This window comes from Tupaia chinensis, unplaced genomic scaffold (genome assembly GCF_000334495.1).
Source record: "Tupaia chinensis unplaced genomic scaffold, TupChi_1.0 Scaffold143746_1, whole genome shotgun sequence".
In the NCBI taxonomy this organism is placed as follows: domain Eukaryota; kingdom Metazoa; phylum Chordata; class Mammalia; order Scandentia; family Tupaiidae; genus Tupaia; species Tupaia belangeri.
In genome coordinates, this window is record NW_006203595.1 from 54,108 (window position 1) to 70,602 (window position 16,495).

The 16,495-nt window shown below is 36.3% G+C and overlaps 1 pseudogene; it reads right to left on the reverse strand.

Annotated features, from left to right (window-relative positions):
• Nucleotides 1–10,225: 10,225 nt before the first annotated feature.
• LOC102469703 (homeobox protein DBX2-like) overlaps nt 10,226–16,495 on the reverse strand; it is a 16,458-nt pseudogene continuing 10,188 nt past the window's right edge.

Genomic DNA, 16,495 nt, shown 5'->3' on the forward strand with positions numbered 1-16,495 from the left:
AGGTTACCTGTATTTTCAAGTTTCTTCATAATGAGCATAGATAATTTACATTACCAAAAATAATAATGTACCATAACCCAACTAATAGAGGCTAAGAATCATCTATGTGTGACTAGTACTATGTCTTTATTTGCTTATTTCAGAAATGGCTTCTGAAGGATATAAAAATTCTGCAAAATTTTCTCTGCATACCCAAGAATGTGCATCATCCTGATTTCCTTCACTTGCATTATTTGCTTTTTTCTTCTCGCTTCCCACTTACCATAGGTATAGACAGATCCAAGGCTGAGAGGGAAGAAAGAAAAAATAGATATAGGGTGGACAATGAACAAAAAGGAGGTACTGGGATCAGCAGATAGTGTAGTGGTTAAGGTACTGGACTACCATGTGGTTGGTTGTGGTACAAGTCCCAGATCCAGCAACTTGAAACTCACACTGAGTGCACGTTCATGCATACCCAGAATCACAAAGAGGAAAAGGGACTGCAATGGGATCATCCCCCCGTGGGATGATTTCTTACTGTCTTTCTCTCTGTCTCTCTAGCAAGTACATACATCCTATAGCAAAAATCTCTTTAAAAAAATAATAATAATAATAAAATGAGGAACTGAATTCTTCCCTGCACTCTTTCTGACTCCTTTCAGGACCACTGAGACCTGAATGGAATAAAAGTGACACCAAAAACCAGCAATGTTGAGTGGCTTGTAGTTTTCTGAACAGATTATTTCTCTTCTACAGTTTCAATAAGTGAAGACAAAGTAAAGGCATATACATATGCATACTGAGTGTATAACTAATACATTCGTCCACAGTGTACTTTCCTTAAGCCTTAACACACTTTATTTTTTTAGAGGTTTCTTTTTTTCAATTTTTTTGAGGGATTTTTGCTACAGGGCACGTGTGCTCTACAGAGAGACAGAGAGACAAAGAGACAGAAAGTGAGAAATCACCCCACAGGGAAACAGCGATGCCACAAACCTGCAATTCCTTCCCCTCCATTCTCCTCTTGAGACTTTGGGCATGCATGCACATGGGCCTGGCATGAATCCCTAATACATCCTAGAGTAGAAGGAATTAAAAGACTGATTTTGCATATTTGAATAAAAGGTCAATCTTACAGTGAGAAGCCTCTGATGGGTCTCGGAGCCTCAGGGTAAGAACCCAAGAGGTCATTTAAACAATAAATAATCCATTACTGCCACCTGGGTGATTAGATGACATTGACATAGGTTTCACTCATTCAATTTTCTAGTTTTTTTTTTTTCAAGAAACATTGACCAAAGATAAACATTTTATAATTTTTAACAGTGAGTAATTTAAAAAATACTTTTCTACCTCACTCATAAGTATTCCTATGAGACTATTCATAATTGAAAGCTTTTGCAATTCCTTACTTTTCCTTAAATTTCAAAATCTAATACAAAAAAAATACAATCAAGAAAACCATTACCTAGGTAAGAGATTATAAAATACACTGTGCTCCTTAATTTCTTTAATAAATCTCACTTCAATCCCCAAAATGTATCTCTTACAATGTATCCAGTAGCTGGGTATCCATAGTGGTATATGTACCCAAAATGGTTGGTAAGATTTCAAGATTTGAAACTTGATTGCTATAATCCAAATCCCATTTATTAGGCTCATGACCATGATAATTACCCCAACCTTATTCTGCCTTCATTTCCCATCTGAGTAACAGGAATCTTAACAGTAATACTATCTACATCATAAAGTTATTACTGTGAGAATTAAATTAATTAACCTACCCTAAAGGCTTAGCATAGTCTCCATCACATAGAAATCATGCTATAAATGTCAATGAGATTAACATGAAATAAAGACAAGAAACTATACTATAAATCACTTTAAACCAGTGTTTTAAACTTTAAGTTGTTGTGAGCAGCCCTCATTGCTCTCCCGATAATGAGGCACTGAGACAAATTTCTAAGATGACTTTTAAGTAAAAGATGATTGAATAATTATACAGGTCAACATATACATAATTCAAATTCCATCCATAAAGAAAAAGAATTTCTGGAAACATATAAACTACCAAGACTGTATCAGAAAGACAATGGAAGCCTGAATAAACCTGTAATGAACAAAAAAATGGAATCAATGCTAAATATTCTCCCAATTAAAAAAAGAAATCAGGGGACCAGCAGTTAGCATAATGGCTATGTCGCTGGACTACCATGTAGTCGACTGTGGTTCAAGTCCTGGACCCGGTGGCTTGAACTCACGCTGGGCACGTGGGCGTGCATGCCCAAGATCCCAAGAGGAGAATGGAGGAGAAGGGATTGTGGCGTGGCCATCCCCCTGGGGGGGTGATTTCTTGCTTTCTGTCTCTCTGTCGCTCTCTGTCTTTCTGGCAAGTACATGCACCCTATAGCAAAAACCTCTCCAAAAGAAGAAAAAAAAAATCAGATCTTGATGGTTTCATTTCTGAATTCTACAAAACTTTTAAAGAAGAGCTAACCCCCATTTTACTCAAACTATTTCTAAAGATCCCAAAGGAAGGAACCCTCCTAAATTCTTTTTTTGTGTGTGCAAAAATAAAAATTTTTATTTTGATTGATTTCTCAATATATAATACAATATAATGCCAGTTTTTAATGCCAAAAATTTGGTTCCACTGAAAGTTCATAATGCTACAGAGAGCTACTACTTTTCCTAGGAAGTAGGTAACAGCTGGAAAGAGAAAACATGACTTTCTAGCAGCATGGTAACCTAAACTGCAGACCTAGCCTGCAACTTGTACACTAAGAATAGCATAGACATTAGCTGGTGACAGAAGTGAGAAATGGGAAACAAGATGTGAACACCAAAGGAAATATATATGTACTGTGACGGCGACAATGAATGGATCAAAAAGAGCTACAAGGACCTTAAGGGATAATTCTAGAAAAGGGAACCAAATATTTAACTCAAACGCTTTTTAGAGCCTTTCTGTAGAGATACAAATACATACATATATATAGATATACAAAAATATGTTTTATACAGATAAATGTTTCTCAATTAAAGATGGGACCAAAGTTATAGTTATGACTAAAGCACTGTTTTCTGTAAGACTATTTATCCACCTGAATTTTCAATTTCTTTGAAGTTAGTGCATTAAATGTTTTCCAAATATAATTACCTGACAGTCTTTTTACAGATATAAGTCAAGTTGGTATTATTTTTTAAAGGGTTTTCAAGTTAAACAATTTCCTTCTAAGACGTTGTGCATACCAAACTCATGACAAGCCGCATGAAGAATTACTATTAATAAACATATCAAAAAGGCCATACATAGAAGTCAGATTTTCCTCTTCACAGTAAATATTTTCTGATCTCCAGCTTAAGACTGGAGTGTTGAAAAAGCACAAGAAAGCTTTTGTAAGTACTTTTATGTTAAGAAGATATTTTGATTAAATATATATGAAAAATCTTCACATGTTATAATCATTAGTATGTTTGGGATTTTTGTTTTTGTTCTTAAATGGTGATATAATACTAACAACCACTGCCTATAGAATAAAGCACACAATATTTGGTGATTTTACAAATCTTTTTTCCAGGTGTAAAGGCTACAAAAATTCCTAAAAATTAGAGAACACCGAAAACATATTAAAGTTTGACATCCAGCTTTATAGTATTTCCATTTTACCCTGAAAAATAACTTAAAAATGTGACCTTGTCAGAACAGGCCAACTTGCTAATCATAAAAAATTGTTCAGAGCAAGAAATTTTACCACTGCTATGTGGGATTTTTGTAAAGATTTTTTTCTCTCCAAATCATTAGAAAAATGTTTAAAAGATAAAAACCACAATACAATATGGTGGTGGTCCCTAAACTATTTTGAAGGCAAGTAACTTAGTCTAAGATAAAATATTTTCACTCCTAGTAATCATCTTCTCCTCAAATGCCCTTTAATAAAAAAAATGCATGAAACAGTACAATAGCAAGAATCAAAGAGCACTATTTGTAATTTCAAGAACAAAACAAAACAAAAACAAAAAACTTTTTATTGCTGAAAGATATTGTAAAAAGCAGATTCCTTTGGGGACATTAGTCATCAGTTTATAATTCATTACAAAGATTTCTCTTTTCTATTATGAGGAGCATTTGCTCCATTTTAAGTTACTGTTCCATTTACACCATTTTCGGTTCCTTTTCTAGAAGGCCTCCATCACCCTCATCCCCAAAACAGACAAGGACAGAACAAAAAAGAAAACTACAGACCAATATTTCTGATGAATATAGATGTAAAAATTCTCAACAAGATACTAACAAATTGTAACCAACAACACACTGAAAGTGATTATACACCTTGACCAAGTAGGCTTCATTTCAGGGATGCAAGGATGGTTCAACATGTGCAAAATCATAAATGTAATACACCATATTAACAGAAAGAAACATAAAAACCATATGATCATATCAATCAATGCAGAAAAAGCATCTGATAAAATACAACATCCCTTCATGATTAAGACTCTGCAAAATAAGCATAGAAGGGGACATTCCTCAACATAATAAAAACCATATATCAAAAACCCATAGCTAACATCATATTAAATGTGGAAAAGCTTGCGGCTTTCCACAAGACAGGGATGCCCACTTTCTCTATTCTTTTTCAATATAGTACTGGAAGTCCTAGTCAATGCAATCAGACAAGAGACTAAAACATATGGCATCCAAATAGGGAAAAAAGTGACATTATCTCTATTTGCAGATCTCATAGAAAACCCAAAAGAACCCATGCACATACACACACACACACACACACACACACACACAAAAAAAAAAAAAAAAACACCCCCCAATTAATTGTTAAATTCATCCAATAAAATGTCAGGATACAAAATCGACATTCAAAAATCTATAGCAATTCTATACACCAACAGTAAACAGACTGAGGTAGAACTGAAGAAAGCAATTCCATTCACAATAGCCACAAAAGAAATAAGACCTCTAGGAATAAACCTGCTCAAAGAAGTCAAAGGTCTCTACAAGGAAAACCAGGGAAAACTTTTTAAAAAAGAAATTAAAAATGAGACAAAAAGGTGGAAAGATGTCCCATGTTCCTAGATTAGAAGAGTTAATATAATCAAAATGTGTATCCTACCCAAATTGATCTACAAATTTAACACAATCCCAATAAAATTTCCAGAGATACTCTTCACAGATTTAGAAAAATAACCACAGACTTCATCTGGAATCGTAAGACTCTGTATTGTCAAAGTAATACCACAGAAGAAGAGTGGAGTAGGAGCCATCACACTCTCTGTTCACAAAATATATTACAAAGCTGTAATAATCAGAACAGCATGGTATTGGCACAAAAACAGACAGGTGGACCAATGGAACAGAACATAGACCCCAGAAATAAACTCCAAAACATATACTCAACTGATTTTTGACAAAGAGCACCAATCAATCCAATGGGAAAAAGAAAATCTCATAGCAAATGGTGCTGGAAAAACTGGATATCTCCTTGCAGAAAGATGAAACAGTATACCTATCTCTCACCATTAACAAAAATAAACTCAAAATGGATCAAGGATTTAAATTAGAACCCACTAAAGTATAAAAATATACTGGTGGATAATGCAGGAGAAACTCTTGAAGACCTCAGAAGCAGACAAAGATGTCTTAAATAAGACTCCTAAAACGTAGGCAATAATCCTAAAAATAGATAAGTGGGATTATATCAGGATATAAGGCTTCTGCTCAGGAAAACAATAAGAGTGAATTGGAAACCCTAAGAATAGGGGAATATTTTTGCAAACTATGTCTCAGATAGGGACTGATATCCAGAATATATGGGGAACTCGAGAGGGTTACCTGGAAAATAAATCAAATCAATTAAAAAATGGACAAATGAGCTGAACAGACAACTCTCTAAGGAAGGCATATGAACAGTCAAATAGCATATGAGAAAATGCTCACCATCCATTATCACAAGGGATATGCAAATCAAAACCACCTTGAGATGCCACCTAACCCCAGTCAGAATTATTAAGATTAAGAAAATAAGCAACAGAAAACTAAAGTCAGACACACAGAAATAAGAGTTCAAAAACAACTAAGCAAATGGCCAGCTTAGTGGTAGCAACAAGTCCAGGGTTGAATGTTATCTTCCAGAATTTAAAAAGAAATATCGGACCAGAACACAAGACAGATTAAGTACATGAGACTGAACAGGTATAATAGAATTTTATGACTTTTGACTAAAACATTACTGATCTTCTTTGCTTTGTTTTCCAGAGTTAAGGATTTTTGTCTTCTCTTGAGTTGTTGACAGGTCCTTATACCTACTCTTTGAACAGAATCCTAACCTGTTTCCCAGCTTTAAGTCTTAAGCAAAGTTCTCTTAACTTTTTTTTTTTAATTTTGATTTATTAAAGCTAAAACTGCCTTTCTTGAAATTTACCCAAAAAAAATTTTTGGAGAGTTTTTTTGCTATAGAGTGTGTGCACTTGCCAGAAAGAGAGAGACAAAGAGACAGAAAGTGAGAAATCACCCCCGAGGGGGATGGTCATGCCACAATCCCTTCTCCTCCATTCTCCTCTCCAGATCTTGAGCACACAAGCACACACACCCGGCATGAGTTTAAGCCACTGGGTCCAGGATTCAAACCACAGTTGACTACATGGTAATCCGGCAACATAGCCATTATGTCAACTGCTGGTCCCGAAATGTTTAAATATTTTATAAAAATACCTATTTAATGAACATAGTAAGCTATATAGCCTCAGGTAGGTGCTACTTTATAGTATATTCATTCTACTCACAGAGTTTCATGCCTAAAGTCAAACATGTATTCACAGATATCTATATATCAGCTGAACTTGCTATTGAAAGTAGTTAGATTAATTAAGATATTTTGTGAATCAATAAAATGTGTGTGGGGGGGGAAAGTAATGGAAAGAAACTGCAGATATGAGAGACAGTGTGTGAGGAAAGTAGGAAATGGCAGAGGGCAAGAAATATGGGGAGGGGGTGTATGGATATATACATATATATCCACATATATATGAAACAAGAAATGGAAAATTATTTGTTCATGATAACACATATGATAAAGTCACTATACAGTGTATTCTGGATGGGAAATCTCATTTTGTATGCTGTGATGATGTTCAGTGAATGAATGTAAAGTCAATGAAAAAATTAAAAATAAATACACAACAGTAAGTGCTGGTGAGGGTCTGGTGAAAAGAGAACTCTCCTATACTGCTGATGGGAATGTAAATTAGTACGGCCACTGTGGAGAACAATATGGAGGTTCCTCAAAGATCTACAAATAGAACTACCATATGATTCAGCGATTCCACTCCTAGGAATCTACCCAAAGGACAGGAATACATTCAGTCAGTACAGTACTTTCAGATTCATATTTATTGTAGCATTATTCACAACTGTTACGACATGGAACCTACCCAAATGTCCATGAACAGATAAATGGATTTAAAAAGTGTGACACATATATAGTATGGAATATTCAGCCATTAAAAAAAAAAGCCTTGGCATTTGATAGAAAGTGGATGAATATGGAAGATTTACTACTAAGAGAAGCCATACTATGAAAGAGAGACATTGTATGTCCCCACTTAATATATACCAAATGTCTACACTCTGTATTAGAAACTAAAAAATTGGAAGATATAAAAGCATGGAAAATAACTGCAGATACTAGAGAGAGTATAGGAAAAAGGTGGGAAATGAGGGAGAGTGAGAGAAAGGGTATCGAGAAAAAGAAAGAAGCAAAACATTTAAAGGACACAAAAATTAAAATTATCTGTTGATGATAATGTGTATGATAACATCTTTTACTGGACTAACATACAGTGTGTTAATGCTGGGAAAATTCATTTTATAAGGTGTAATGATAAAGAGTGATTGAATGCATAAAAAACATGTTCTGATGTTGATTAAAATTGTTATCTTCTGAAATCTCATCTTTTCTAAACATTAAACCGTCCAAGTATAGCTGAGAATGGAAAGATTAAACGCTACCATCATAATGCAGTTTACTCACTAATTAAATATCACATAAAAAAACTTGTACAATTAAATGTGAAGAAGAAATAAAAAAAGAACTTGTAATGTCTGTAATATTTCCTTTTTCTGCTTCATTTCATTCAAAGTGAAACCTATTTTTTTCTTGGAACTAGTGTAATAATTCCTGAATTAACTAAGATCATTACCAGAAATATCATTTAAAAAATACTATTTCAGGGTAGTCAAAAAACATAAAACATCTATGTGATGTGTGTTAATATATTAAAAAAACCTAATCAATACAGTGTATGCTACCTAAGTGAAAGATTGAGTCTATAACTAGAAGTACTAACAGAAGTCATTATAGATTGCATCAAGACTGTGTTTTTAAATATAGGATTGTGACACCATAGCTTTCTTTAGGTTTTGCTAGAGGTCACAAACAGTTTGGCACATATATTTTGTTTCACTAACACAGTATTTGAAAAATTACTGAAGTCAGGACCAGCAGATAGCATAGTGGTTATGTCACTGGATTCCCACCTGGCTGGTCTGGTCCCAGACCTGATGGCTTGAAACTCACATTGGGCACGTGTGTATACATGTGTGTGTGTGTGTGTGCCCAAGATCCCAGGAGGAGAGTGAAGGAGAAGGGATGAAGGGATTTTAGTGTGGCCATCTCCTGTGGGAGGTGACTTCATACTTTCCCTCTCACTGTCTCTCTGTCTCTCTCTCTCAAGCAAGCACTCATGCCCTAAGACAAAAACTTCTTAAAAAGAAGAAAAAAGAAAAGAAAAGAAAAGAAAAAGAAAAACTATTGAACTTGAACTCAAATAGCTTAGTTGGGCCATGCCCTCTATTTACTCACAGACCCTTGTACACATTTTATTTTGTGAACCCTGGTCTAGGCTTATCCTTACAGAAATCAAAAGATAATTATTGGTTAAATGCATACTTCCCTCACTGATGGTCTGGAAATTAAAAGTACTAATAGTTACTTTCAGAAGTTCTTCTAATTTGCTTGTTGAGTTGATTTTAAATAATATATTTCTAGTAAACAAACATATCTAACTGTGGCTCATCTGATTAGGATGACTGAACTGAGCTGTTAAAATTCACTTATAGTCATACATCAAGAGGAACCAGAAAATAGAGAAATTTAAATAATATTTTCTTGTGCTGTTAAAATTCACTTATAGTCATACATCAAGAGGAACCAGAAAATAGAGAAATTTAAATAATATTTTCTTGTGGTATAAAAGTTTGGACTAAGGCCCAAATTTTACATTATTTTCAAAAAAGTTAGTAATGTTCTGAAAATGGTTTATTTTTCTTCATACAAAAGAAAATTAATTTACTCAATGAATATTTACAGAGGAGCTCAATTCTACTCATGTATTTTTTGAGAGGTTTATGCTATAGGGTGCGTGCACTCGCCAGAAAGACAGAGAGAGATACAGAGAGACAGAAAGTGAGAAATCACCCCCCAGGGAGGATAGATAGCCATGCCACAATCCCTTCTCCTCCATTCTCCTCTCAGGATCTTGGGCGTGCACACACATGTGCCTGGCGTAAGTTTAAACCACCGGGTCCAGGACTCAAATCATGGTTGACTACATGGGAGTCCAGCGACATAGCCATTACGCTAACTGCTGGCCCCACTACTAATGTATTTTAATGAATATGTATATACACATAGAAACATAAACATAAATATACTTAGAGCAAGGATCATTGTTCTTATTCTTTTCACTTCTGTCATACTTCCTAGGGGATTCTATTCCACTTACAAATTAAGCTTGAATCTAGAGCACAAAAGAATACTGGAGCAGGACAACATTGTGAAATTCATAAAGCATTAGTTTTTTTTTTTTTTTGGAGAGATTTTTGCTATAGGGCGCGTGCGCTCGCCAGACAGAGAGAGACATAGAGACAGAAAGCGAGAAATCACCCCCCAGGGGGGATGGTCACGCCGCAATCCCTTCTCCTCCATTCTCCTCTCGGGATCTTGGGCACGCACGCACACGCGCCTGGCATGAGTTTTAAGCCACCGGGTCCAGGACGCGAACCGCGGTCGACTACGTGGGAGTCCAGCGACATAGCCATTATGCTAACTGCTGGTTCCCATAAAGCATTAGTTTTTGCATCATTCCAAAGGTGTTAGATTTTAGGTATTGATGAGGTACAAGCTCTCTAGCTTTAGAGTCCATATATTAATATTTAAGTGTTCTTTTAAATTAACATGGAACATGGAGGAATGCTTCCATTAAATGATCCCAGACCCTTGTCTCCAGCTTTGCCTTCAGAACACAAATACAAGGTATCTTGCAGTGAATATTCTTCTGAGATGAGGTCCCTGAACTCTTTTGGATCAATCTTTCTGAAGATTCTGGAGAATTTTCTGTCCATCTTGGACTTGAGTACTGTTGGGAGACTTCATATATCAAAGGACATAGAGAAAAGAAACCAATACTAGATAGTGAAAAGGTATCCTCTAGAAAGCTTACTTCTTGGACATACCTGTTGAAAAGCACCTCCTTCCCTTTATAGTTCTGTCATTTCAACCTCTGTTATGAAACCAGATGTTTACCTGTGACTTCTTACATCCCAAATTGATGGCAAGTATTTTTCAGTCTGTTTTGCTGATATATTTCTGCTTCTGAAATATTTTCTTCAGAGCCTTTCATTGGCTCTCAGAAAAGACAGCTCTTCCTAAAATGCCTCTCCAAGCTTGTGTCAGAATAGGAAGCACATGGTCTTCTCTTGGCAAAGCAGTGGGGAATGCAGGGCACTGACAGGACCCACAGCAGCACACTGAGTAGAATGGTGGGATGCTCAGAAAGAAAGGTTTAGAAGGCACTCAGGCTGAGGCTGGAAGGTACCATCTCCATTTCTTAGGCCCCAGTCTGGCAGCCTTGCACAGTCTGCCAAGGGGAGGGGCTGAACACTTGAAATACCCACCATCTTCTGTAGGGCAAGCCAATGGAGCTGACTTGTTCTGATGCAGAGCATAGCTTGAGGGAGACTGGGCAGGCAGACGGTGGCTGGAGCTGGGCCCCCACTGTGGGGCAGTGGTGCTATCACAGCTGCCATGGTAGTGGGGCAGTGGCAGCACAGTCCCAAAATGTTTATATTTTCCTAACCAATCCACATATTCAACACAATTCCTATACAATGATTGTTTTCACACAAATAGAAAAAAACAATCCTAAAATTTACACAGAACTACAAAAGACCCCAAAAAGTCAAAACAATCTTGAGCAAAAAGAACAAAGCTGGAGACATCATACATTTTATTTCAAAATACACTACCATCCTAGATACTTGGAGAGGCAGAGACAGGAGAATTGCAATACAGTGAAATCCTGTCTAAAGTTTTTTATTTTTTTAATAAAGATTTAAACATAAGAGCTGAAACTATGAAACTACTAGAGGAATACAATGGAAAAGCTCCATGACAATGGTCTGGATATGAACCCAAAGGCACAGGAAACAAAAGAAACAAAACAGACAAATGGGATTACATCATCCTAAAAAGCTTCTACACAGCAAAGGAGCCAATCAACAGAGTGAAGAGACAACATACAAAGTGAGAGAAAATATTTGCTAAGCATCCATCCAATAAGAGATTAATATCCAAAATATATAAAGAACTCAAACAACTCAACAGCAAGAAAACAACCCAATTTAAAAATGGCAAAAGCAGGGCCAGCAGATGGCTTAAGGGTTATGTCACTGGACTCCAACGTGGCTGACTACAGTTCAAATCCTGGACCTGGTGTCTTGAAACTCATGTTGAGCACATGTGTATGTATGCGTGTGCATGCATGTACACACAAACTTTCAAGAAGAGAATGGAGAAGGTATTGTGGCATAGCCATTCCCCCCTGAGGGGGGATGATTTCTTGCTTTCTGTCTCTGTCTCTCTGCCAAGTGCACATACCCTATAGAAAAAAACAGAACAAAAAAAATAGCAAAAGGACCTGAATAGATGCTTCTGCAAAGATATACAAATGACCAATAGGTACATGAAAAGATGGTCAATATCACTAATCATTAGGAAAATATAAGTTAAAATCATAATTAGATACCAATTCACAACTCTTAGAATGGTTATTATTAAAAAGTTGAAAGATAAGTGCTAATGAGGATGTGGAGAGAAGAGAGTACTAGTACACTGCTGATGGGAATGTAAATTGGTATAGCCATTATGGAAAATATTGGGTCATTGGGAAAGTCATGATGCATATTTACATATAACATAGAAAAATGCATCATGACCTTCCCAATGACCTAATAGTATGTAGTTTCCTCAAGTAAAAAAATAGAAATAGAGGATAGGTCCCATAGCATAACAGTTAAATACTGCGCATAGGAAGCCAGTGAAGCAGAAGCACCTTCATCTTTGAACTTTAAGTTATACTTGCTTCCTCCTTTTGCCCGGAGTGAAGAGAGTTATTAACAGCCTTACTGTCTTTGCTAACTAGCCCAAAACATTTTTGTTTAGATGTTCTTAACAATGTAACCACCAATAAACAGACCCCCACCTGGAACCATGGAGACCATTAAACAAAGGTCTGGAGAGTGCACTTCGAAAATATTAACTTGCCGAAGAAGACTCCGCTGCTGCTAAGAACTAGTCATTTCAGGGGAAAAGGAGAAATGAAGATTTTCTACTGATAATTCAGCCTCCAGTTCACAGACTCAAGTGGTAGGGAGCCCCTCTAGCCCTCTCTCTGTCTCTGTCTCTGTCTGCTTCTCTCTCGGTCTTCTCATTTTTTTGCAATTTTTTTCTTTTTAAAAATTTTTAAGGTATACTCTTGGCTTTTAGACCCTCCTTTATCTTGCTAATAATCCAATTTTCCCCTCCCTTCTAGGAGAGACAAGGGGCAGGCCTTCAGAAGAAGACTCCATTGCTGCTGAGAACAGGTGTGCAAGTGTGCCATGCAATTTCTTATATTGTGCTTTTTGTTTTAAAAAAATTTTTGGTTGCTTTTTCTGTTTTCCCCTTCTTTTTCTCTTTCTTTGTTTTTTTTCTCTGTTTTCTTATTCTTTTTCATTTCTTGCATCACTTTGCTTCTCAATCTCCATTCACTGTGTTTCTAGACAGATCTAAGGGAACCATAGACAAACATCCAAATACTATTAGGGTTAACATATTCCGCAATACCCACTGAATCTACTGCACAAAGGGATAAGAACGAATGGCAAAGAGATTCCAGATCCCCTCTTTCTGCAAGCTCCTGACTGCTCAGATTGAACTTCAAGTTTGGGAAGAAACACACCATCCATCAGATGACTAGAAATCACCACAGGGTCACAAGAAATATGGGAAAGCAAGAAAATACCTCTTCTCCAAGGGAAATTAATAACTCCTATTTATCCACAGACAGTTCAATGGAAATCATGAAAATGTCTGATAACGACTTTAGAATATTCATAATGATGAAGCTAACAGAAATGGAAGAAAAGAGAGACAGTGAACTGCAGAAGAGGCAGGAAAAAGAAGCTAATGACTTCCAGGAGGTGAAGAAATTCTTGCAAGATCTAAAAGAGGAAATACACACCATAAAAAAATGGACCTGTTAGAGATGAAGGTTATAATACAGGAAGTGAAAATCTTCCTTAAAAGTATTAAAAGCAGATTAGATCATACAGAAAATCGAAACTCAGATGTAGAAGATAGAATCGCTGGTCTAGAAAAATCCACCATGAAGACTGAGAAAATTGCCCCAAAACATGAGAATAACATACAAGAAATACTAGATACCATCAAACATCCAACATCTGTATAATTGGTATCCCAAAAAGCAAAGAGACTCATAAGGGCACTGATAATTTATTGCATTAAATCCTGGAAGAAACTTTTCCAAACCTAGAGAGACACTCAAAGATTCAGTCTCGAGAAATAAAATGTACCCCCAATAGAATCAACCCAAGAAGATCTTCTCCAAGACACATTATAACCAGACTGACCAAAAACACAGACAAAGACAAGATACTAAGATTGGCAAGAGAGAAATGACAACTTATCTACAAAGGATATCCCATCAGGCTAACAGCAGACCTCTCATCAGAAACAATGCAAGCGAGAAAAGAATGGAAAAATACATTCAAAGTGTTAAGGGAAAAGCAATTTCAACCAAGAATACTGTACCCGGCAAGATTTTCCTTCATATGGGAAAAAAAAAAAAAAAGACAAGAACATTTTCAGATAAACAAAATCTGGAGGAGAAGATTCCTCATGGCTCCTGCGAAGTAGTGATTTCAGGGCAGGAGAGGCGAGAGGCGGGCCTTCAGGAGAAGATTCCTGATGGCTCCTGCAAAGTAGTGGTTTCAGAGTAAAGAAGAAATGAATATTTCCTACTGATAATTAACCCTCCAGCAAACAAGCTAGAGTGGCAGGAGAGGCGAGAGGCAGGCCTTCAGGAGAAGATTCCTCATGGCTCCTGCAAAGCAGTGATTTCAGGGTAAAAGAGAAATGAAGATTTCCTACTGATAATTCAGCCTCCAGCAAACAAGCTAGAGTGGTAAGGAGCTCTTCTAGTCTTCTATCTCTGTCTCTGTGTCTCTGTCTCTGTCCCTCCCTGCTTTTGTCTTCTCAGGTTTTGTAATTTTTCTTTTTTAAAACTTTTTTATTAAAGAAAAACAATAATGATTTTTTTAGTATTTTATTTTTTTCCTTCTTTTTTTCTGTTTCTTTGTTGCTTCTCTCTCTTTTTTCTCGTCTCTCCACGCCTCAATATCCATTTATTGTGTTTCTAGATGATCTAAGGGCACTGTAGCAAAGGATCCAAATACTATTAGGGTTAGCATATTCCTCAATATCTACGGAATCTGCTACACAAAGCAATCAGAACGGCAAAGAGATTTCAGATCACCTCTTTCTGCTTGCTCCTGAACATTCAGATTGAACTTCAAGAATTAGGAAGAAGCACACAATCCATCAGATGACTAGAAATCACTGTAGGACCACGAAAAATATAGGAGAGCAAGAAAGTACCTCTCCTCCAAGGAAAAATAATTCTTCTTCATCCACAAGCAGTTCAATGCAAATCATGGAAATGTCTGATAAAGAATTTAGAGTATTCATAATGGTGAAGCTAACTGAGATGGAAGAGAAGAGAGACAATGAACTACAGAAGAGAAAGAAGAAATAAGCTGATGAGTACCAGGAGATGAGGAAATTCTTGCAAGATCTAAAAGAGGAATTACACACTTTGCAAAAGAATCAAACAGAACTGTTAGAGATGAAGGCTGTAGTACAGGAAGTCAAAATCTCCCTTGAAAGTATTAAAAGCAGACTAGATCATACAGAAAATAGAATCTCAGACATAGAAGAGAAAATTGCTGGCCTAGAAAAATCCACCACAAAGACAGAATGTCATACGAGGTGTATGTGGAGGAGTGGGGCCTAACGAAGGACATTTGGAGAAGGGATACAGAGGTAGAGCATTGGCAGGATGGGGAGGTGTGGTGTTATCTGTTAAAGATATTTTGATCAATGGGTCTGGGGAGAAATTTGCACATATTGAAATGGTCTCACTGTAAGCCAAACAATATGATTGAAAGTATATACAAAAAAAACAAATAATAAATAATGTGGAAAAAAAAAGACAGAAAATTGCCAAAAAAAAAGAGAATAATATACAAAAAGTACTAGATAACATCAAACGTCCAAACATCCAGATAATTGGCATTCCAGAAGGTGAAGAGACTCATAAGGGCATTGATAATCTATTCCATGAAATTCTGCAAGAGAACTTTCCAAATCTAGAGAGGCATTCAAAGATCCAGTCCCAAGAAATATAAAGGATCCCCAATAGAATCAACCAAAGAACATCTTTTCCAAGACACATTATAGACAGGTTGACCAAAACCACAGACAAAGACAAGATACTAAGATTGGCAAGAGAAAAATGGCAAGTTACCTACAAAAGATATCCCATCAGGCTAGGAGAAGACTTCTCATTGGAAACAATGCGAGTGAGGAAAGATTGGGAAAATATATTCAAAGTGTTAAGAGAAAAGAAATTTCAGCCAAGAATACTGTACCTGGCAAGATTATCTTTCATGTGGGAAGAAAAGACAAGAACATTCTCAGATAAACAAAACCTGAAATAATTTACCAGCACCAGACCAGATCTCCAAGATGTTCTCAAGGGAGTGCTATATCAGGAAAATTAAATATGGACACACAGAAATAAGAGTTCAAAAACTAAGAAAATGACCCACTTAATCACAGGGACAAGTCTGGAGTTGAATATTATTATCTCAGAATTTAAATGGGAAAATCGAACCACAACAGAAGATAAAGTACATGAGACTGAATTGGTGAAGTATAATTTTATGATTTTTGACTAAAACATTGCTGATTTTCTTGTAGATTTTGTCATCTGGGTGTAAGGATTTGTGTCCTGTCTTGAGATATGGATAGGTTCATGTACCTACCATTTGAACAGAATCCTAACCTGTTTCCTGGCTTTAAGTTTTAAACAAAGT